We start from the raw sequence: 25,191 nt of genomic DNA, 5'->3' as shown, positions 1-25,191 counted from the left end.
GGAATTGCAGTGGTGCTGAGCAGATTCCGACCTTCCTTTCCACCAAGCACTTGAGGCCGGGGATCCCATCTTAAAAAGCTTGGCAGAAAGCATAGGAAGGGGCCCCAACAGAGCCCCTGGGCAAATCTGCCCAGGTGGGTGTGTGTGGGGGACACATGATGTGCCCCATCAAAAGTGCACAGTCATGAGTGCACTGTGGGGCATGCATGGCATGGTACATGCCATGCTGTGCACGGAAATGCTGATGGTGCTGTCACAACAGCGGTATGCTGTTTAGGCTCTCCTATGAGCCAAACAGACATGCCACTGTGACACCACTGTCGCCGCACCGCCAGCCCTGGATTCAACTAGGAATCCGGTGGGCAGGTTCACCGCGGGCTCAGCTGTCTTCCTGGGACCACTGTGGTGACAGTCCTACAGGAAGACTGCCAAACTCGCTATCAGGGCCTTAGTTTTCATACCATAGAATGTGTACACATCCTTTCTTAGAACAGGTTTTTTCAGTGTTGCAATTGTGTGCCTCAGTGTTGCTGGAACAATTTTCAGAGTGGTGGTGCTGCCTTCAATGTTGCATCACTTAAGTCACTTAAGTCATAGGGATTGTGAAAAATATATATAGTATAACAATAATATTCAGCAGGAGAGTGGTAAGTGTGTAGTAGTGTGTAGTATGTAGCTGTGGTGCTTTTTGTAGAACACTGCTGCAAATATATTAATAAAGCATGGTATTTTAGTACAGTAGCATTTACAGACAGCACATTTTCCATTGAAAAGGCCAGTACATTTGCTCAGACATACAGTTTTTACCAAAAAATGATAATGTGTGAAAATAGGTATTCGGTAAATAAGTATGTCTTGATTTGTTAACTTCAGAATTGTGCTTTATTTGTGCTTTTTGAACTGCTGATATATCCTAAATCCACAAGCAGTGACAGGCAGCATTGTTTTACAACTTTCAAAAGATCAACACAAACGCATTGCCTTTCAGCAAGTCTGAGTAAACGAACAGTATGCCTGTGTTGATGTTGTGTGAACATTTTGACAGATTGCTGGTTTTCACAAGCAGTGAAAAGCAGCATTGTGATACAACTCTTAAAAACAAGAACACTAACAGAGTGTTTTTTAGCACCTCTGTCTGTGGTAGCAGGATGTGGTGTTATAGCCAGAACTGCAGACTTTAGATCTGGAGAACCAGGTTCAAATCTCAGCATCGCCCAACATCCTGAGATTCAGGGCAAATCACTTAAGGCCTTATTGCAAGTTTGGCGGTTTGCGGACCGCCATACCGGCGGTCCGACAGATGCGAGCTCGGGGGTCTGATCACCGTATAATGAGCTGAGCGTAGTGGCTTGAGAAGACACTGCTTGCCAACTTTGACCACGGTGGCCGCAGCATGGGCCTGTGAGGCTGTGTGAGGCTCGGACTGCTAGTGAAACCGCCTACCCAATTACGAGTAACAATAGGAGTGACCATGGTGTGCCAACGATCACATCTGAGACAGCGGAAAGGGAGGTATATAAGGCCGAAACTCATCTCTACTGATCTCTACTCACCTCTACTCATCTTCTACCATCATGGAGCCCATTGGACACATCCTGCCTTTGCTTTACCTGCTCGACCACATTCAAAACCCACTCCGTTGTGAACAAAATCGACGGTAAGACATACAACTACCTGTTGTTATAGACTCTGCAAAACGATGCCCCACCTTGGACCAAGCAAGGGAGTTGGGGACCCTAAGTAATTTGCATATATACAGTGACCTTATCTCGGATTGTTTCATAACAATCATCAAAAATACATCTGTAGAATGCCCTCTTAGTCCAAAAAATTGGTACTACACAGGCACACTGTACACAAATGGACATGTGTTTGCAAATGATGTACAGTGATAGTGATGTGTGTATTATTTTTTGTTCCACAACATCACCTCCTCAACAATATCACACCTATTATTGTCTGTCAAACATATTTTGCCCTTACTCACTTGTCTCTCATGTTTCTACTTATCTTCACTAGACATGAAGCTTGCCATTTCTCAAGTGTTGGGAAATTGACATTGAAGGGACCACACCTACCATGAGGCCTTGTCACTCCAACTATAACCAAGATGCTACACTCCTTTTGCCCTTCCTCACTTGTCTGCCATGTTACTACTGATCTTCACTTGTCATGCAGCTCACCATTTCTCAAGTGTTGCCAAAGGGATATTGAACTGGCTATAACTACTATGAGGTCATCTCACTCCAACTCTAAGCAAGATGCTATAGTGAATGTGACACACTCACATTTTCCAGGTCCTGTTTTGATGCCAAAGAAATGGATGTGTGTCATTAGAGAGAAACACACCTTTTCTGATACAACTCTGTATTGTACTCTCACACATCACCCACATGAAAAGGAATGTCAGCCAAATGGATTACATAGATTCAGTGTAAGAAACATTCAAATGGCACAATGAAAACACTCTCTGCAGGATAGCTATGCCTAGGGCCCGCGGGCACAGCACATTTTGCACATGCTTGACCAACTCCATGTGCACTGCACATGGAAACCGAAGTATATCAGAGACAACCAATAGCATAACCAAGTGCCATGCATGTGTAGGCAATGGATAAGTGCAGCTTATGAAAGCAAACACAGCACAAATAGCATATTGGTAGCACACATCTATATGAAGTTGATGTAAGGCACACACAGCATAATTAACATGTCCATGCAAAACTTCACAAAGGTATACCAAGTTAACACCCTACCTGAGTGGATACACAAGGTCTGCTGTCTGCTCTGTGTTTTTGTTGGTATCTGTTATTGGGGTGACTGTGAGTATTTGTTTTTTTTGGTGGGGGTGATGTGGATATGCTGGGTCTTGTGGAGGGGTCAGGGTGTATTGCTGTGCTGTCTGCAGGTACGGTTGTGTCTGTGAAGGGATCAGTGTGTGTTGTTGTGATGTCTGCAGGTGTGGTTGTGTCTGTGGAGGGGTCAGTGTGCCTTGTTGTGGTGTCTGCTGATATGGTTGTGTTTGTGGAGGGTTCAGTGTATTTTGCTGTCAGGTCTGCAGGTATGGTTGGGTCTGTGGAGGGGTTAGTGGGGATTGCTGTGAAGTCTGTTAGTATGGGTGTGTCTGTGAAGTGCTCTGTATGTGTTACTGTGGTTCCTGGGGGTATGCTTAGGGTGGTAGGGGTAGTGAGAGAAGTTGGGTGTCTGCCGTGTGCATGTATGTTTGGGTTTCTTAGATTTCTTATGTTTTTGTGTGGTGCTTGTGTCTGATGAAGGGTGTGCTTGCTTAGGTGTGTGTGTGGTTGGGATAGGATTGGGAAGAATGAATGTGGATTAAGCATGGGCGAATTTTGCGGATCTCGCGTTCGCGAATTTTGCGGATTTGCGAACTCGCAATCCGCAAAATACGCGAATTCCCGCGAATTTGCGGATTTTTTTTTTGTGTGTTCGCAATTGTTTCTGCCAGTTCGCGAGGATTTGGTACTAGTTCGCAATTGCGAACTTACTTGTCGGCTCGCAACGGTCGCGACTATGTTGTTTCTACGTCTGGTTCATCATCACAGCCTCCCAGCACCCTCTGTTTTACCACTGGCACCCTCTCTTTGACCCATGCCACCCTCTGTTACATCAATGCCACCCTCTGGTTCATCATCACTGTAGAAGATGGGGGGGAAAAGCAAGCCCACCTGCCCTGCTTGAACTGACATGAATTAATTTGGGGTTAGTTTATTAACAACACCTGCCCTGCCCCAACTGACAATAATGAATTAGGGGCTAATTAATGTGTCACTGAAAGAATTTAAAGTTCCAGCCTGGCACCTGCTTGTCTGCTCCTTTAGCTGTAAATCAGGACCTTTGTGGCATACAGTTAAGGTCAGAGCAGGGTCACACAAAATAGTTGCAAGCAGGCAACCGAATTCTGGAGGGCCCCCTCAGGAAGCACTACAAAGAATCGTTACAAATCATGAGGTTGACCTTTTGCACCTGCTCATTGCTTTTGCTTTTGCTGAAATCGTTTTTCGTTTTTTTTCGCGCTATTCGCGGGGCGCGGCGTCGTGCGAAATCGACCGCGGAAGCCGCCAATTCGTGCGAATGAGCATTTTATTTTTTTGCGGCTTGTTGTTTCGCGAGTTTTTTTGCAGTATTCGCGAGCCGCTTGCAGCGCAACACGCGAATTTACCCCAAGGTCGAGTACGGGCGCGGCCATTTTGTTTCCGTGACGTATTTCCGTTTCCGCCCGCTATGTATAATCTCGCGCAGTAAGCGCATTGCGAGTAGAGGTTCGCACGAGATCGCGCGGGAAATCTACAGGTTCGCACGAGATCGCGAGGAAAATCTCGCGCGAACTTTCTTTCGCGCTCGTGAACGGGCGCCGGCCATCTTGTTTTTCATTCATTTCCTGTGTCTGGGCATGGTGTTTAATCCTCTTGGTATCTTTGCCATCCTTTGCTTGTTTTCAGTTTTTTTTTTACGATTTTGCTTCTTATCTATCCCTCTCTTTTCCTAGCTGTATATTTTTGTCTTTTCTGCTATTTTTCTTTACTTTTAAACTACTTTTTTAAACTCTTTTCTTTTCTTCTTCCCTATCCTATTCTTTCTTAATTTTCTACTTCTTCCTACCTTACCTGCCCAGACCATGGTCAAGCCAGGCGCCGTGAAGCTGCCCAGGCACTTGAGGGCCGCAGCGGCGGCGGGGAGTAGTGCTGGACCCAGTGGCAGGACAGCATGCGGGAGATTGAGGGGGGAGCAGGTGACGCGACGGGAGATATTCAGCCCGGAGAAAGTGGGCGCGCTGGTCTACTTCGTCCAGCGCCGCCTGCCCAGGACCATCGCGGGAGGCGGCAGGATCGCGGCCGGCGGCTACAACATGCGGGAGCGCCGGAGGCGGTGGGAGAAGGTGTGCTGGGCCATATCCCACCTCTACGGGGTCCAGCGCACCTACAGCCAGGTCACCCATCGCTGGACGGACCTCCTGGACCGCGAGCGCGACCTGCTGGACCAGCTCGGCTTGGAGATCCCCGGGCTTGGTGAGTAGTAGTAGCCATTTAATCACTCACTACTATGATGTTTTCTCCTGCTCTGTGTTGTTGTATTGCAAATATTTGTTTTTTACATGGAGCAAGCCAATAATGCCGCTGATGACGATTACATTGTAGTTAAATTATATTTCAAAATCTTCTGTGCATTTCAGGTGCACTGCTCTCCTTCTCAGTGGCGTTGCTACTATGCTTATTTGTTTTCTATTTCGTGGTCTCATTGGCCTGAGTAACTATTATGTATGAGTGTACTTTACAGAACTGCGTAATGCTAGACACTAGGGGGCAGATTACATTTACAAGCCCCTTGCGCCACGTTTACGTTGCCTTGCGTGACGCAACAGCGGCGTAAACGTGCCGCATCCCTGCGAGTCATTTACAGCATGACGCATCTAGGGAGATGCGTCACGTTATAAAGCCATGGGCCTGCACCACAATGGGTGCGTTCCTAGTACGCAGGGTGGGCGGTCCAGCGGCTGTGCGCCTCGCAAAATTGCCTGCGTGAAATGTACAAGATTTAACGCAGGCACTTCTGCGACGCTGCTACGTCAATTCAATTCCTTATGTCTGCTCGAAGCAGGCGAAAGGACTGACACAGCATGTTAAGTATTGGGTGGCCCTGAGCATTACTGGAGTTGCATTGCGTTGGCGACGTGACTCCAGCGATGCGCCGCTCTTACGTGACGAGATGCGTCACGCAAGTGCCTACCCTTGCGCCAGGGCGCGCCGCATTGTAAATGAGGCACATCTGCCGTGTCGCAAGGGTAGTTTTGCGTGACGCATTTGATCTGGCGCATCTCTGGAGATGCGCCAGAACGCGTAAGTAAGTATGCCCCTAAGGGGCAGAATTGCAATTACCGTCGCGTCCCTGCAAAGTAGCAGGGATGCGCCATTAATTGTGCGGCCCGCTACCACCACCAAACATGGTGCGCCGTATTTGCAATGCGGCGCACCATGGGCCCAAAACGTCACCGAAGCTTTACTGCTGGAGTTGTGTCGCAACGATGGCGCAGCTCCATCAATGCTCTGGGGTACCCTATCTCCCCAATGCTGGGTCAAGCCGTACGTCTGCTTCAAGCAGGTGCAGGGTTTGTGTGACGCATCATTGTCCTAAAGGTGACTGATTGATATTTTGTAGATTTCCCTCAGCCACTATTAGGATGTGTTCCAGCGCAGGAATGCCCTCCCTTGCGCCGGAACGCCCCCTGATGGCGCAGGGCTTTATAACGGGATGCATCTCCCAAATGCGTCACGTTGTTATAATATTATACGCCGCACCATGGCGCCCTTTTTTGTTTAGCTGCTGCGTCACAAAAGTCACGCAAGAACGGCGCAAAAGAGCCGCAAGGGCTTAAATCTGCCCCTTCCTTTGTAACCCTGACAATAAGAAAAATAGTGGCGGTGGATTGATAGTTTGACTATTTAAATGACTGGTAATGTAGCAGGCAACTGTTAGTGTTGTCACTGATCTGACTGAAATCACAATGGAGTTTGTCTGTCACTTTGCGTCTTGCCTGCGGACTGCTGCCTGCCAGTCCTAGGTGAACGTTTCAGTACTTTGTTTAGTGAGTTACGTGACTTTCGAAGTCACAGGTCCGCAAATAAATGAAAAGTAACCATAATCAATATAATTTCGCGGAAATATTTTGTTATTGTTCTTTTGAAATGTTTGATTTGGTTGACATTGACAAGCAACAATCATCCATGTTTTCTGTTCTTTCTTTCATGTTGTACGTCAGCTCCCCCCAGGGGCGAGAGGAGGACACAGGAGCAGCAGGCGGCGGATGCTGTTCAACAGGGCCAGGATCGGGCAGGCGAGGGCTCCTCTGCTGGCCCCAGTAAGTTTTCATTTTAGACTAGTACCTATTTTTCCTAGCGTTCCTCATTTGACTTTTTTCAAAATTGTCTTTGCTCTTCTTGTAGACTGTATCTAAATTCTTATCCTGCCTCTACTATGACTCCCTGTGGTATTACTAGATTATTCTTATTAGTCTGTCTGTGTAGCTAACTAAGATTGCACGGTTGGCGAAACTCCCATGATTCTAGTCAGCAATACCTCTATCAACTTAGTGCAGTCCTCTGGGATTGTCCATAATGTCTTTTGAAGTGTTCTATCTGGACTCATGCTTGCAAAAATTGCAAAACCTTTCGCTCAGTCACTCTAGTCTGGACCAAAAAACACAGATTGTATTTAAGTTTAAAAGCTTTATTAAAAGTAAACACATTTATTAAAATGAAGTCATAATAAAACTAAACGTTTAACTGATAATGGAAAAGTGGTTAGTGCTGACGATTAATTGAAGACATTTCTTGTGGTCGAGCCGAGCTCTCACCTGGTTTCAACTTGATCTTGTTGTTAGAAGTCCATCTTCTGTCTGTGTGGAGAAAAATGGTGCGTGTTAAAAAAACAGCCTTCATCAGTTGTGCCAAAAAGTGCAGCAAGACAACCTTCCCTGGAAAAAGGGACATTTTTTTTAACTTTAACGTAGACAGTCACAAATTACATTGTTTTCACATGTCTTCATTCCTAGACCAAATACTAGTGACTAGTGAGTGCTTTATTCTAACATTCTTAAATGTACTTTGTAGGTGGAACATCTGGTGGCGGGGCCAGTGTGGAGGTGGTGGTGCTCGACACGGAGGCGGAGGGCGATTCTTCAGGGGAGGAGGCGGCGGCGGCGGCTGTGAGAGTTGAGACGGTGGTGGTGGCGGCCAGAGGTAAGCTCTTATATATTCCTTACTTATTGAGATTGAAGACTAGCTGGGAAGGCAAGAATATGAGATGCATGGCTGGGTGAATGATGAAGCAATGATGGGTGGAAGGACAACAGCCTGGGTGGGTGACACAGAAACTGTATGTGTCCATATACCTGGATCATGCTACTATCTGACTCTTAGATAGCATATGTGTATCTAGAGCAGGGGTACTCCTAGTACGGCCCGCGGGCCGGTGGTGGCCCGGCAAGCCTTCCTTGGCGGTGCGCAGACCTTGCAGACAATCACTGCTCCCCCGGCCCCCACAGAGCAGAGGCTTTTTTGTATTTCACCTGTTAGCGCCCCTGCATCTCCACTCTGACAATCACTGCTCCCCCGGCCCCCACAGAGCAGAGTGGAGATGCAAGGCCACAAAGAGGTGAAATAGAACAAAGCCTCTGCTCTGTGGGGCCGGGCAAGCAGTGATTGTCAGGGTGGAGAAGCAGGGGCGCTAAAACAAACAAAGCCTCAATAATATGTTAATGGTCTTTTAAAGACCTGTTAAGTACTTTGGTGTTGTTGTCTGTGTGTGCGCGTTGAGGAAGCGGTCTCAACCCGGGCTGAAGGCTGACACAGATAGACACACACACAGTGAGATGACAGAGGGGGAGGGAGAGGGAGGGCAGGAGGGAGAGAGAGATGGAGGGAGGGCAGGAGGGAGAGCAGGAGGGAGAGAGATGTATGTAAATGCTGGGTCTGGTGGCTCAGTGGATGAGGGCATCTGCTGCAGGGACCTGTGTGCAACCTCATGGTCACAAGTTATCGTTTTGCTTTAGCCCCGCCCCCTCTGACTCCGCCCCCACCAGTGCGGCCCTCGGCCCCAAACTACACTGTAAATGTAGCCCCTGAGAGAAAGTTTGTGAGTACCCATGATCTAGAGAGAGTAGACGGTCAGTGGATGAACTAAGTGTAACTTTGAAGAGCATGTAACACTGCACCCGCACGTCCGTTCCAGTGTAGGAAAGGCAAGGAAAAGAACTTTTAATTTTGTCCAAATACTACCATAAATAGTAGCAGTAGTTTGTATTGCAAGCACTGCATAGATCCGGTTATTATGGTGGCCACTCCCTACCTCTCTTAATAAGTTTAGTAGTACTCAGTCATTCATGTGTGGATGTATCACTGGTCACTCAATAAAAAGCAAAGCACCTAAAGTCATCCCATATATAAGCAAAAACATCCCATGTGAAGTGATAGATAATCAAATTATTTATCTTCTTCAATTTTCCATTTCTAGTACTCATTTCCACTGTAGGGTGAAAGTTAAATTAATTAAGCAGTAGCCCTTGAGTTGTAACAGAGTATTCTCAGTGCCACCCGTAATAGAAAAGTAAGAGCTTCACCACCTGCATGTACTGGACGGGTACAGTAACGCAACGGCAATGCAAGTCTAGGTCACTCCTCATGGCGTGCGTCTCTTTTTCTCGGGTGCAAGTTTACTGCGCTGGCATTATGCCGGCTTGCAGAAAATAACGTACCAATTTTCCAAAACAAGAGATAAGAAGAAGAATAAGACTGGTGTACTTTCATAGTCGACTCCAATGGAAGTCCACAGTGCTCGTAGAATTTGTTCCTTAAACTCCCACTAATGTTAGAGCAAGGATGAAGAAGTGTGAGGTTAGATAGATACTGGCCTCAATAGTTATGTAATGCGCTTGCAAGTTGCTAGTTGTACTGCAACACAAATTTCTGCTGAATGATTGAGTTAATCTTAAAGAGCATTGGTTACAGACTATGTCTTTCTTTCTTCATATAGGTTCTCCTTCCAAACGAACAAGGAGGAAGGAGCTGGCTAGAGCGGCCCGGCAACGGAGGATCGAGGCCACTGTTGCGGAATATCGGCGGCTGGTGGCCCTGGAGGACGTGGAAAGTGTGCAGTCGACAACTACAACAACGTCGTCTGCATCGGCCTCCGTGGCCCCACGGGCTGCCACCCAGCACAGTGGTCCACCCAGACTGAGCGGGCTGCCAAAGGCAAACGCCACCGCCGAGCAGCAAGGCCAACAGCTGCCTCTCACAGGCATTGCACCTGCAAGGCAGTGAAGGCACGCCTGCGCCGCACTACCCTGATGGTGTCCCGCCTTCAGCAGGAGCTCGCCTTGCTCCGCGAGGAGCATGATGCCCTGGCCCAAAAAGTTAACAGCATCCACCCATAGTGTCCCTTGCCCCTTTTTTAGAGACTTTTGGGGGGTGGGAATTGGGAGTTGGGTTTTTGGGGACTTTTGAAGGACAATCGTTGGGGTTAGGGAGGGTCTTGCGGGAGATTATTTTGTTAGGGATATAAATATACTTTTTCAAACTTTATCTGAGCATACCTGTTTTTTACTGCTTGCCTGGTGGGTGGGGGTTTAACGTTGACTGTTTTCCTGAAAGTTTAGTTCCATTTTCTTCCTTTAAGTGTAAATGCCCAAATGTTTTCAACACTAAGTGCCTCTCACAGACTAAGTGAAGTGAATCCAAGAGTCCTAGGACTTTAGTAGTACTACCTTCAGTCTCTCGTCTCTCGTACTAATACTCCATTATACCCCCAAACCACCAAACGCTTATCTTACCTGTAATTTGTGTTTCAAAGTAGGGCTAGACCCAGGGCTGGCTCCACGGGAAACACCGAATAACGTTGGCAATCTTGGTCGGATAAAATTTCCTCATAGCGGTGGTACTAGTGGTGTGACACAGTGGCAGTTGCATGCCTATGAAAAAAAAGAAAATGAAATCTGGTTTGTCCTCCTGAGCAATTCAACGGTACAACTGAGAATATAGCAGGTGACAGAAGTACAGTAGAGCAGTGCCACATTGTAGCCTAACAAATGGTAAAGTATAACTACTAATTCGGTTGAAGTTCTTTCACATTAGCAATGGTTCTTTGTCAAGCAGAGTAAGAATATATCCTCGGATTTCTTCACCAGCCTGTTGCTATCACCTTATCCTCCCCACCCAGCAAGTGTGTGGATTTATTGCTGTAATAATAATTTAGTCACACATCAATCAAAACCACACAGCCCGGGGGAAGAGGGTTAGGGTTTGAAAAATGGATGGGTACGGGGGTTTTTGGGAAAGGTTTTGGGAGACAAGAAAAAATAGCACAGCATAGACAAACTATTGTGAACATAAACAAATCTTTGGGTACAAACCTATCCATCAATCTTTGAAAGTGCATGCACTACTGCATGCATGTCAGTGAAAAGTAAGTAGTACATTCGACAACTGTGGAAAGAAAGAATGCGACAGTACAGGGCCTGTGTGGAATTATTGATAACGATATTCAACATAAGGTCTCTGTAGCCAGATACCCGAGAGCCTTGCTGGTCACTATAAATCCATTCACAACAACACTCAATGGGGTTGGTCTGGAAGGTGTCAGGTTTACTCCCCGTGATCCAGTCGATGCAAATATGGTTCCACCTCCAAATGTCACCAACACCCAGAAGTGTAAACACAGGGTGTTCGAGCCATTAGGCGGGGGAGAAAAATAACAAACTAAAATAAAAAATGTGGGATGGGTAAAGGTAGGGTCAGCAGGGAAAGGATACCTGTAACAGAAGACAAGACAGGCATCAGTGAAGTGCTGTCCTAACATACAAGGGTACTCTCATATAGTCTCACTAAATAACCAAGGAAGTAGACAAGTACCTGAGCACCAAGAAAACATGACCTTGGATAGGAAATACTATAGCCCTTCTGCCACAATCTGTGAGGAAGGCCTAAGAAACACATAAACATATAGTTAACGAACACACTCCTGTCGCACCAAACACACTCGCGTTATACTAAGACATCAAACCCACTACTCACAACATACCACAAACTTGGTAGAGGACTCAATGTACAAAGGGGGTTCCAAATAGTCAAAGCAAAGATGTATGGTCCAACAAAAAGGAAGAGGGAAACGGTAGTGTGTAGGAAGCAAGAACTACAACACTGCGCTCTCTAAGTAATGACCCAGTAGAGAATCTTTGGTGAAGGTCAAACAGAAAAACGTAGTTGCGACCACCACTGAATTCTGCCAACAACACACCCCCCGGTGCACTACACAAAGAGAACTGGGGTAGCCTGTAGTTACCTCACTACATGCCCAGTTATGGAGGTCCTTTGAAATACACAGTTATACAACGGAGACGCGTAGTTGTCCTTACTACCGCGCTCCGTTTTAATAGTACAAAAACGATCCCCGATGTGAACGCTAACACGTGGTATAGACCGCCACTGTGCTCCGCCACACACAATTCAACCAAACAGGAATTCATCAAAGGTAGAATTCTGTTAGAAAACAGTCACAGAACCTCCCTTAACAATCCGTTCAGGCAGTAATCAGCTGACCGCACGGGCGGCCGAAGAGTTTAGAGCGGCTTTACCTGAAGACGCGTGAAGTCCGTCTACCGCCAAGGACAGAACACGGAAGCGCTCCCCACTGAGCCTCAGGGGGGGGGGGGGGGGGGGAAGGTGATAGTCCACAGGAGACACGATAGAAAAGCATGCAGAGCGTCCGCTCTCATGCCGGTGCAGAACAGAAACCAGAATAACGCGCAACAGGAAGCGCGTCTGTTCCCCAGATAAACTTCCTGCAAGTCTCCCGCCTACTCATGGGAAATGTAGTTTCATAGTACGGTAGGCGCTTAGGGGCTGCGTAACCTGACAGAAGGTATAGTAGATAGAAAAGGAGAAATTGCTTTTTTTCTAGGTGTCCCCTCACTCACCAGGGTTGCCCCTTGGTGACATGCTTCATCATTGGGGCCATCCCAGTCGTCTACGGCCTGGGGCGTGCTGCGACTTGCGAATTACGTAGGAGCACTTACAAATGACTATGTGTGGTGCAGATGTGATAGTGGAGTGGACTAAGTGATGTGTTAAGGGATCAATTTAGAAGCCTAGAGAGAGCCAAGAAATGCAGTCACAGTCAGAGAAAAAGGCAAGGGATACTGTATCTATGTGGTTGTAGTGGTCCTGTTGGAAGTGGTAAGTAAGTTGCCTGCAGAAAAAAAATCCTCCTATTAGCGGCACTCCTCCATTGCAGCCGACGCTTCGTCCATCGATGTTGGTCACCAGAAGACACCCTGTAAAAAAAAGCACAGCATAGACAAACAATTGAACATAAACAATTCTTTGGGTACAAACCTATCCATCAATCTTTGAAAGTGCATGCACTACTGCATGCATGTCAGTGAAAAGTAAGTAGTACATTCGACAACTGTGGAAGAAAGAATGCAACAGTAAAGGGCCTATGTGTAAATTATTGATAACGATATTCAACATAAGGTCTCTGTAGCCAGATACCCGAGAGCCTTGCTGGTCACTATAAATCCATTCACAACAACACTCAGTGGGGTTGGTCTGGAAGGTATAGTAGATAGAAAAGGAGAAATTGCTTTTTTTCTAGGTGTCCCCTCACTCACCAGGGTTGCCCCTTGGTGACATGCTTCATCATTGGGGCCATCCCAGTCCTCTACGGCCTGGGGCGTGCTGCGACTTGCGAATTACGTAGGAGCACTTACAAATGACTATGTGTGGTGCAGATGTGATAGTGGAGTGGACTAAGTGATGTGTTAAGGGATCAATGTAGAAGCCGAGAGAGAGCCAAGAAATGCAGTCACAGTCAGAGAAAAAGGCAAGGGATACTGTATCTATGTGGTTGTAGTGGTCCTGTTGGAAGTGGTAAGTAAGTTGCCTGCAGAAAAAAAATCCTCCTATTAGCGGCACTCCTCCATTGCAGCCGACGCTTCGTCCATCGATGTTGGTCACCAGAAGACACCCTGTCCACTGCCTGCCTGATGCTGAATTGTGGCTCGCTACTGTGAAGCCTGACTCCATCCTTTTTTCCCCATTGCAGAGACTGAAACCCGGCCTGTAATTATTCAACGAAAAACAGGAAGTGATATAATATTACAACACCACTGATAAATAAATATAAGATATGTAGGCTGTGGAGTGCAAAAAGTCACAATTTGATTTTCCTAGTAGACAGTACAATATTTTTGAAAGTGCGTACTCTGAGTCACCTTTTGAAGGATAAATAAGTATGGGCAAATTAATGTAGCGGATCTTGCCCCTCAAGCTAGGTGTACTGTAAACTGTGTTTTAGAACAAAATTAGATCTTCCTAGCAGTGCTCCCACCCAGACCCTTACTAAAGCCAGTCGCAAAAATGTAGAAGACCCCCAATCAAATCTCAAAAAACGAGGCCTAGCAGAAAACTGGTGACAAAACTTACTTTGAAAGTAAAAGTAGGCCGAAGTACCCCCTTCCTAATTACCCATTACCCACCGTGGATTGCATTCAAACCACTTGCAAGCAACCAAGCAAAAGTAGCCATAGCCAGCATCGCTCCAAGACTCGAAATCCCCCCCACTCAAACACATGCAATAGAAATACTGCTAACCCTAACGAACCCTAAGTTAAGAATAGTGGCAAAGGCTTTCTTTAACTATGCCAAATCCCCCCTTTCCCACCATGGATTTTCTTCAAATGACTTGCAACCAAAATTACACATTCTCACGAGTGCTCTAAGACCCCAGAACTCAGTTGGAAAAATCTAGAACACCCCGAAACACATGCAATCCTGCTGCTAGGGCTAACCCTAACGAACCCTAAGTTACAAAAAGTGCCAAAACTAAAGGCTTTTCCGCGCTGATTTTGTCCCAACCACTTCTACCCGGTATTAGACCTTCCCGGGAATGCCCCAAGAACCGGCAACCCACCCGCCAAGAAGCGTAACACCCCCAAACAGGCCAAAAGCAAAATCTCATACTTGCAATATTTCTGGGCCTTCGGTCCAAACGCGCTGCGTAGCTAGGCCATAAGTCGGGGTTGGCACGACGGATTTCCTGAAAAGCAAATGCAATCAAGATTAGAGTGTCCCAGCAGTGCTCCCAGACCACGAAACTCACCCACAAACACCAGGAAGCCCCCCAAACAGGCCCCCGAAAATGCTACATAGAGCAAAATGTCAGAAATAGCCCCAAAAAAAATCGGCCTGGATTTTGTCCCAACCACTTCTAGCCGGTATTAGACCTTCCCAGGAATGCCCCAAGACCCGTCAACCCACCCGCCAAGAAGCATAACACCCCCAAACAGGCCAAAAGCAAAATCTCATACTTGCAATATTTCTGGGCCTTCGGTCCAAACGCGCTGCGTAGCTAGGCCATAAGTCGGGGTTGGCACGACGGATTTCCTGAAAAGCAAATGCAATCAAGATTAGAGTGTCCCAGCAATGCTCCCAGACCACGAAACTCACCCACAAACAGACGGAACCCCCCCTAAGAGCACCTCAAAGGCAAGCAAGTCATCAAAAACACAAAAAAAATTCCGCCTGGGATTTGGTCCAAAACACTTTTATCCGGTATTAGAGTTTCCCAGCAATGGCCCCAGAGCCGTCAACCCAGGAGAAAACGAGTAGAAGACCCCCAAACAGCCAAAGAGCAAAAGTACAAAAATGGGGACTTAGTCAATTTTTCACAAATTTCCCAAATCACTCCGCGCGCGCTCTGCAGCTAGGCCCTATGTCCCCTCTGCCACCATGGATTTGCTTCAAACCTCTTGCAAAGTAAAGTATATATAGCCAGCAGTGCTCCCAGACCACGAAACTCACCCACAAACACCAGGAAGCCCCCCAAACAGGCCCCCGAAAACGCTACATAGAGCAAAATGTCAGAAATAGCCAAAAAAAAAATCGGCCTGGATTTTGTCCCAACCACTTCTACCCGGTATTAGACCTTCCCAGGAATGCCCCAAGACCCGTCAACCCACCCGCCAAGAAGCATAACACCCCCAAACAGGCCAAAAGCAAAATCTCATACTTGCAATATTTCTGGGCCTTCGGTCCAAACGCGCTGCGTAGCTAGGCCATAAGTCGGGGTTGGCACGACGGATTTCCTGAAAAGCAAATGCAATCAAGATTAGAGTGTCCCAGCAGTGCTCCCAGACCACGAAACTCACCCACAAACACCAGGAAGCCCCCCAAACAGGCCCCCGAAAACGCTACATAGAGCAAAATGTCAGAAATAGCCAAAAAAAAATCGGCCTGGATTTTGTCCCAACCACTTCTACCCGGTATTAGACCTTCCCAGGAATGCCCCAAGACCCGTCAACCCACCCGCCAAGAAGCATAACACCCCCAAACAGGCCAAAAGCAAAATCTCATACTTGCAATATTTCTGGGCCTTCGGTCCAAACGCGCTGCGTAGCTAGGCCATAAATCGGGGTTGGCACGACGGATTTCCTGAAAAGCAAATGCAATCAAGATTAGAGTGTCCCAGCAATGCTCCCAGACCACGAAACTCACCCACAAACAGACGGAACCCCCCCTAAGAGCACCTCAAAGGCAAGCAAGTGATCAAAAACACAAAAAAAATTCCGCCTGGGATTTGGTCCAAAACACTTTTATCCGGTATTAGAGCTTCCCAGCAATGGCCCCAGAGCCGTCAACCCAGGAGAAAACGAGTAGAAGACCCCCAAACAGCCAAAGAGCAAAAGTACAAAAATGGGGACTTAGTCAATTTTTCACAAATTTCCCAAATCACTCCGCGCGCGCTCTGCAGCTAGGCCCTAAGTCCCCTCTGCCACCATGGATTTGCTTCAAACCTCTTGCAAAGTAAAGTATATATAGCCAGCAGTGCTCCCAGACCACGAAACTCACCCACAAACACCAGGAAGCCCCCAAACAGGCCCCCGAAAACGCTACATAGAGCAAAATGTCAGAAATAGCCCAAAAAAAATCGGCCTGGATTTTGTCCCAACCACTTCTACCCGGTATTAGACCTTCCCAGGAATGCCCCAAGACCCGTCAACCCACCCGCCAAGAAGCATAACACCCCCAAACAGGCCAAAAGCAAAATCTCATACTTGCAATATTTCTGGGCCTTCGGTCCAAACGCGCTGCGTAGCTAGGCCATAAGTCGGGGTTGGCACGACGGATTTCCTGAAAAGCAAATGCAATCAAGATTAGAGTGTCCCAGCAGTGCTCCCAGACCACGAAACTCACCCACAAACACCAGGAAGCCCCCCAAACTGGCCCCCGAAAACGCTACATAGAGCAAAATGTCAGAAATAGCAAAAAAATATATCGGCCTGGATTTTGTCCCAACCACTTCTACCCGGTATTAGACCTTCCCAGGAATGCCCCAAGACCCGTCAACCCACCCGCCAAGAAGCATAACACCCCCAAACAGGCCAAAAGCAAAATCTCATACTTGCAATATTTCTGGGCCTTCGGTCCAAACGCACTGCATAGCTAGGCCATAAGTCGGGGTTGCCACGACGGATTTCCTGAAAAGCAAATGCAATCAAGATTAGAGTGTCCCAGCAGTGCTCCCAGACCACGAAACTCACCCACAAACACCAGGAAGCCCCCCAAACAGGACCCCCGAAAACGCTACATAGAGCAAAATGTCAGAAATAGCCACAAAAAAAAATCGGCCTGGATTTTGTCCCAACCACTTCTACCCGGTATTAGACCTTCCCAGGAATGCCCCAAGACCCGGCAACCCACCCGCCAAGAAGCATAACACCCCCAAACAGGCCAAAAGCAAAATCTCATACTTGCAATATTTCTGGGCCTTCGGTCCAAACGCGCTGCGTAGCTAGGCCATAAGTCGGGGTTGGCACGACGGATTTCCTGAAAAGCAAATGCAATCAAGATTAGAGTGTCCCAGCAATGCTCCCAGACCACGAATCTCACCCACAAACAGACGGAACCCCCCCTAAGAGCACCTCAAAGGCAAGCAAGTCATCAAAAACACAAAAAAATTTCCGCCTCGGATTTGGTCCAAACCACTTTTAGTGCTTCCCAGCAATGGCCCCAGACCCGTCAACTCACCTGCAAAGAGGTAGAACAACACCCCCACAAGTGCTGAGTCTTTCTTCATTGGGCGTAAACCAGCCCTCTGCTTTGATGGAAATAGGAGTCTGGAGGAGGAGGATAGAGGAGCATGTTCTTCTGAACTTGTGAACCTGAGGAATGCAGACTGCGGCACCTTCAAATAAATTAGCAAACAAGTGAAGACAGTTCTGCTGATGGGCTTGTTTTTGTGATTATCTGATTAAAGTTTGAATTATATTAACTGTGCACAACAAAGAAAGCCAGACACACAGGAATAAAAGTGAATAAGGATGAAAAAGAAAGTTATTGATTCGTTGTCTCATTTTCAGGGCTCGAAGTCGGTATCACGGTCCAGGAATAAGAATAAGGCTTCGTCATCATACTCTGCGAATTCAGACAGGGAGAGCTCAGTGTCACCTGACAGAGTAGAAATTCCCTCATCTATGTTGCTGGCCACCTCCTCTTCATCCGGCACGCTCTCTCGTACTCTGAAATCTGGTGGTATGAGGTGCTGATTCATCTTGATCATTGTTAACCTCTCCACATTTTTGGGCTAGAGGCGGCTCCGTTTGGGAGTTACAATCCCACCAGCCGCACTGAAAACCCGTTCAGAAGACACGCTTGCGAGTGGGCAAGACAAGTAGTTTAAAGCCAGGTTGGTGAGCTGTGGCCACAATTCTTTTTTCCCATGCCAATACGCCAATGGGTCAGAATTAACATAGACCTCTGTTGAGTCATTCAGATAGTCCTTCACCATCGACTCAAGGTCCTCATCCAAGGTTCCTCCACTTTGCTTAGCTCTTGCTGTGCCTCTGACCTTTTGAGAACCAAACCCACGCAGAGCTAGCCAATCCTCTTCAGCCTCCAATGTTTCTGTTGTCTTTCGTGCAGATGATCCGGTTGCCGGTGTCTTTAACGGCTGAGAGGTCACTTGTGCCACAGCCACAGGTGCAGAAGTGGATTGTTTTGACTGGGGATGGCCTGCTGATGTACTGCCATTTCCTTCAATTTCCAGCCGTTCTGTTTCAAACTTCTTGGCTGACAAGGCTAGCCAACGTTTGTACTTTAGAACATGTTCATCATCAAAAGGAAAGAATGCTTGGCCTGCCAGCGCCTTTTTGTAGCGTGGATCCAGAATAGTAGCACAAATGTAATGCTGTTCTGAGTGGATCTTTTTAAGACGTTCATCACCTTGTAGGAGCTCTAATAATTGCTCGGCCAGAAGCAAAGAGTCTTGGTTTTTATCTTTTCTAAACACAGAACACACCTCCTTCAGTTGGTCCTCCAGCATGTACAACAATGGGATAGCTTTTCCCAAATTAGAGTCCTCCTTGCTGACTGCACGCGTGAAGAACTCAAAAGGACGAAGCATGCGTGTCAGGCTTTCAACCATGTTCCATTGCGGCCCACCCATCCTCAGCTCCTCTGCACCCTCTTTAAGGAAATATTGATCGAGTTCCGTATACTGCTCATACAGACGCTCAAGCATGTAGAAGGTTGAGTTCCAACGTGTTACCACCTCCTGGATGAGTGCTTTCACTGGCATTTGATGTTGATATAGCAGGCTCCTCAGCTGCTTCCGGGCCTTAAAAGAATGGCTGAAATGCTTGCACATTTTTCGGCAGGTGTCCAATACACCGTACGCTGCACTGCCTTTATTACCCAAGAATTTTTGGACAACCAGGTTTATACAGTGCGCCAAACACGGCACTCTGAAATAGTAACCGTCCCTCATGGCCTTAACTATATTGGAGCCATTGTCCGTGGAAACATAACCAACCTTGCGTTTTAGTGGGGACAGACAGTTAAGGACCTTTGTGTTAAAGACATCCAAAATGTTTTCTGCTGTGTGACGTTTCTCCAAACCAAACATGGCTAGTGTTGCATGTTTCCGAGCACCTTTAAAAACAATGTTAGTGTCAACACCTGAGTTTAGCTTTGCTTTAGCCCCTGAAAAAGAGACCCAGTGTGCAGTGATGCACATGTAATCAGCGCCTGCGCCACTGGTCCACATGTCTGTTGCCAGATGTATAGTGTGAACAGCACTCTTCTGCAAAGCTGCCCCAATCACCTTCAGAACATCTTCATGTAGTGCTGGAACCGCAACTCGGGCAAAATAGAACCGGCTAGGAACCTTCCATTTAGGGCAGAGCGCTGTCACTAATTCTAGAAAACCAACCCCTTCTACAAAAGAAAAAGGGAGAAGGTCCAGAGCTAGCATTTTAGCCAGCTTAGTGTTATACAGACGGGTCATTGGGTGGTTGCGTTCATATTGCGCTTCTGTAAACAACATCTTTTTAATGTTGCCCTGGACCAATGATTTACGGGATGATGATGATCTCTTCGACCCAGTTACGCTCGCTGATGAACTTTTCCGCATTGATGTCTCACTCTCTCCCACACTCTTAGTGTGGCTCCCATGGGGTGTGCTGCTGACATGGGAACTGGGTGTAAGTGAAGTGTTTGAATCGTCTTCTTCTACCTCCTCGTCATCAGCAGATGAAAAATCAACGTTTTCATTACGTGCAATTCCGGCTTTCTTGACCGCCTCTAGGTGCGGAAACCATTGGACAGCGTGCCTTCTCTCAAGATGACCTCTCTGGCCTCCGGTACCATAGTTAGAACCAAGCTTACCACGACTAACTCGAAGCTTACAAAGGCTACAAATGGCTACGTTTTCCTTTTTTGGGCAAACACTAAAGAAGTCCCAAACTGGAGACTTGAAATGTCTTTGGGGGCCGGAGGAGGCGGCGATACTGGTGGTGGTGGTCCTGCTGCTAATGCCAGATGAAGTGGAGGATGTGGATTGCCGAACTTCAGTACGTTTTGCACTTTCACCACCACGAATTGAGGTCGAGGACGAGGTGGGTACCTTCTTGCGAAGAAATATGGAAGCGGTAGGTTTTGGTGTACTACTTAACTCCAAATCTAATGATTCCATTTCCATTGCCTCCTCGCCGACATCATCATCACGCTCAGCAGCTTCTCGGGATAGGGTCAAAATGTCTCTTTGCTGCATGCCCGGTGGGGCTGCAGTGACCTTTGTGATGACTGGCTCGTCGTCATCGTGAGAGGCTTCATCACCAGCAGTATCTGTCACTTCTTGTTGAGCCTCATCACACTCCATAGGTTTGAGTTTTTGGACGACCTTCCTTTTACGCTCAGGTACCGGTGTCAGATCATGGTGTGCCTCACTGTCAGACCGCAGTTGTGGTTCCCAAGACGGATCACTTGCATCAGAAGGAGGTGGGCTTGAAGAAGATGTAGACACCCCCCTTGATCTTTTCCTTGCTAGGGATGTGGAAGACAATGAATGATCATCAGGAGGAGTGGCTTCCAATGATACCTCGGCTTCATTGTCGATTTCCTGATGTGCCCCTACTTTGGGAGGAACAACTATTGTGGGCACTTGTGAACCTCCATTCACCTTTGCTTGCGCATCTCCTTTTGCTGCCTCTCCTTCCACATGTACTTGGGCGTGTACTTGCACATGGTGTTGTTGTTGCGGCTGTGGTTGTTCAACACTTGTCAGATGAGTTACAACAACCTGTGTTGATTCAGGGACATTGCTGCTACTTTCTTGCGATGAGCCAACATCACTGGTCGATGGTGATTGGAGAAGTACACTGACTGCCTCTGAAGCACTCAAGGGCTTTGACTTAAGTTGGCGTGGTGGTGGAGGCACTGAACCCAATGGAGCAGGGGTGCTGCTCCCAGCTTGGTCCCCAGCAGATCCTGCTGCTGCAGGCGTACTTTTTTTTTTGCTCCCAAAAAAAGTGGCGGGTGGCACACCAGCCTCCTTGGTAACTTGCTTCTTCTGCTCCTTACTAGCAACTTTCTTGCTAGAGGAGCTACGGAGAACTTTCTTTGGGGCGGGGCCATCTTCTTCAGAGCAGGTCAGACAGCAGGCCGCAGTTGCACGAATTGTAGAGTTGTCTGAGGCCAGACGTGACGTCGCGTGACGTTATGCTGCACACACACACCGCTGCAGGACTTCTTCCAGGCACTGGTGGTTCTCTTGAGTCTTGTGCACCTAAAAAAAATGGAAGACAGAGGAACATCAGTTCAGTTATAGAGCACAAAAAAATCGAAAAACACTGCAAAATCAGCACAATCCCAATCCATCCATGCCCTCCATAATGTTTAAATTCAAGACAACCCACAGAAAGACTAGGCCCATGCAAGACTCACTACCCCTGGGCATAAATAAAGGTTGAAAAGTAGGCAAAATGGTTGGAGGCCTAACAACAAAGCCTGCATTTAAAATGGCCACTTGCCTGCCAGCACATGGCCAGTGCCTGTAGCTGCACTCAAAATGGCCACCAGCCACATGGCATGTCCCTCCCCATGAACACCCCCAAAAATCGAAAAACACTGCAAAATCAGCACAATCCCATTCAATCCATGGCCTCCATGATGTTTAAATTCAAGACAACCCACAGAAATACTAGGCCCATGCAAGACTCACTACCCCTGGGCATAAATAAAGGTTGAAAAGTAGGCAAAATGGTTGGAGGCCTAACAACAAAGCCTGCATTCAAAATGGCCACTTGCCTGCCAGCACATGGCCAGTGCCTGTAGCTGCACTCAAAATGGCCACCAGCCACATGGCATGTCCCTCCCCATGAACACCCCCAAAAATCGAAAAACACTGCAAAATCAGCACAATCCCATTCCATCCATGGCCTCCATGATGTTTAAATTCAAGACAGCCCACAGAAAGACTAGGCCCATGCTAGACTCAAATACCCCTGGTGAAAAGGCCACAAGTACAGGCCCAAAAAACGAAAATCACTGAAAAATCTGCACAATCCCATTCCATCCATGGCCTCCATGATGTTTAAATTCAAGACAACCCACAGAAAGACTAGGCCCATGCAAGACTCACTACCCCTGGGCATAAATAAAGGTTGAAAAGTAGGCAAAATGGTTGGAGGCCTAACAACAAAGCCTGCATTTAAAATGGCCACTTGCCTGCCAGCACATGGCCAGTGCCTGTAGCTGCACTCAAAATCGCCACCAGCCACATGGCATGTCCCTCCCCATGAACACCCCCAAAAATCGAAAAACACTGCAAAATCAGCACAATCCCATTCAATCCATGGCCTCCATGATGTTTAAATTCAAGACAACCCACAGAAATACTAGGCCCATGCAAGACTCACTACCCCTGGGCATAAATAAAGGTTGAAAAGTAGGCAAAATGGTTGGAGGCCTAACAACAAAGCCTGCATTCAAAATGGCCACTTGCCTGCCAGCACATGGCCAGTGCCTGTAGCTGCACTCAAAATGGCCACCAGCCACATGGCATGTCCCTCCCCATGAACACCCCCAAAAATCGAAAAACACTGCAAAATCAGCACAATCCCATTCCATCCATGGCCTCCATGATGTTTAAATTCAAGACAGCCCACAGAAAGACTAGGCCCATGCTAGACTCAAATACCCCTGGTGAAAAGGCCACAAGTACAGGCCCAAAAAACGAAAATCACTGAAAAATCTGCACAATCCCATTCCATCCATGGCCTCCATGATGTTTAAATTCAAGACAACCCACAGAAAGACTAGGCCCATGCAAGACTCACTACCCCTGGGCATAAATAAAGGTTGAAAAGTAGGCAAAATGGTTGGAGGCCTAACAACAAAGCCTGCATTTAAAATGGCCACTTGCCTGCCAGCACATGGCCAGTGCCTGTAGCTGCACTCAAAATGGCCACCAGCCACATGGCATGTCCCTCCCCATGAACACCCCCAAAAATCGAAAAACACTGCAAAATCAGCACAATCCCATTCAATCCATGGCCTCCATGATGTTTAAATTCAAGACAACCCACAGAAATACTAGGCCCATGCAAGACTCACTACCCCTGGGCATAAATAAAGGTTGAAAAGTAGGCAAAATGGTTGGAGGCCTAACAACAAAGCCTGCATTCAAAATGGCCACTTGCCTGCCAGCACATGGCCAGTGCCTGTAGCTGCACTCAAAATGGCCACCAGCCACATGGCATGTCCCTCCCCATGAACACCCCCAAAAATCGAAAAACACTGCAAAATCAGCACAATCCCATTCCATCCATGGCCTCCATGATGTTTAAATTCAAGACAGCCCACAGAAAGACTAGGCCCATGCTAGACTCAAATACCCCTGGTGAAAAGGCCACAAGTACAGGCCCAAAAAACGAAAATCACTGAAAAATCTGCACAATCCCATTCCATCCATGGCCTCCATGATGTTTAAATTCAAGACAACCCACAGAAAGACTAGGCCCATGCAAGACTCACTACCCCTGGGCATAAATAAAGGTTGAAAAGTAGGCAAAATGGTTGGAGGCCTAACAACAAAGCCTGCATTTAAAATGGCCACTTGCCTGCCAGCACATGGCCAGTGCCTGTAGCTGCACTCAAAATCGCCACCAGCCACATGGCATGTCCCTCCCCATGAACACCCCCAAAAATCGAAAAACACTGCAAAATCAGCACAATCCCATTCAATCCATGGCCTCCATGATGTTTAAATTCAAGACAACCCACAGAAATACTAGGCCCATGCAAGACTCACTACCCCTGGGCATAAATAAAGGTTGAAAAGTAGGCAAAATGGTTGGAGGCCTAACAACAAAGCCTGCATTCAAAATGGCCACTTGCCTGCCAGCACATGGCCAGTGCCTGTAGCTGCACTCAAAATGGCCACCAGCCACATGGCATGTCCCTCCCCATGAACACCCCCAAAAATCGAAAAACACTGCAAAATCAGCACAATCCCATTCCATCCATGGCCTCCATGATGTTTAAATTCAAGACAGCCCACAGAAAGACTAGGCCCATGCTAGACTCAAATACCCCTGGTGAAAAGGCCACAAGTACAGGCCCAAAAAACGAAAATCACTGAAAAATCTGCACAATCCCATTCCATCCATGGCCTCCATGATGTTTAAATTCAAGACAACCCACAGAAAGACTAGGCCCATGCAAGACTCACTACCCCTGGGCATAAATAAAGGTTGAAAAGTAGGCAAAATGGTTGGAGGCCTAACAACAAAGCCTGCATTCAAAATGGCCACTTGCCTGCCAGCACATGGCCAGTGCCTGTAGCTGCACTCAAAATCGCCACCAGCCACATGGCATGTCCCTCCCCATGAACACCCCCAAAAATCGAAAAACACTGCAAAATCAGCACAATCCCATTCCATCCATGGCCTCCATGATGTTTAAATTCAAGACAGCCCACAGAAAGACTAGGCCCATGCTAGACTCAAATACCCCTGGTGAAAAGGCCACAAGTACAGGCCCAAAAAACGAAAATCACTGAAAAATCTGCACAATCCCATTCCATCCATGGCCTCCATGATGTTTAAATTCAAGACAACCCACAGAAAGACTAGGCCCATGCAAGACTCACTACCCCTGGGCATAAATAAAGGTTGAAAAGTAGGCAAAATGGTTGGAGGCCTAACAACAAAGCCTGCATTCAAAATGGCCACTTGCCTGCCAGCACATGGCCAGTGCCTGTAGCTGCACTCAAAATGGCCACCAGCCACATGGCATGTCCCTCCCCATGAACACCCCCAAAAATCGAAAAACACTGCAAAAT

Source organism: Lissotriton vulgaris, chromosome 3_1 (assembly GCF_964263255.1).
Source record: "Lissotriton vulgaris chromosome 3_1, aLisVul1.2, whole genome shotgun sequence".
NCBI lineage: Eukaryota > Metazoa > Chordata > Amphibia > Caudata > Salamandridae > Lissotriton > Lissotriton vulgaris.
Note: the sequence above shows the minus strand (reverse complement) of the source record.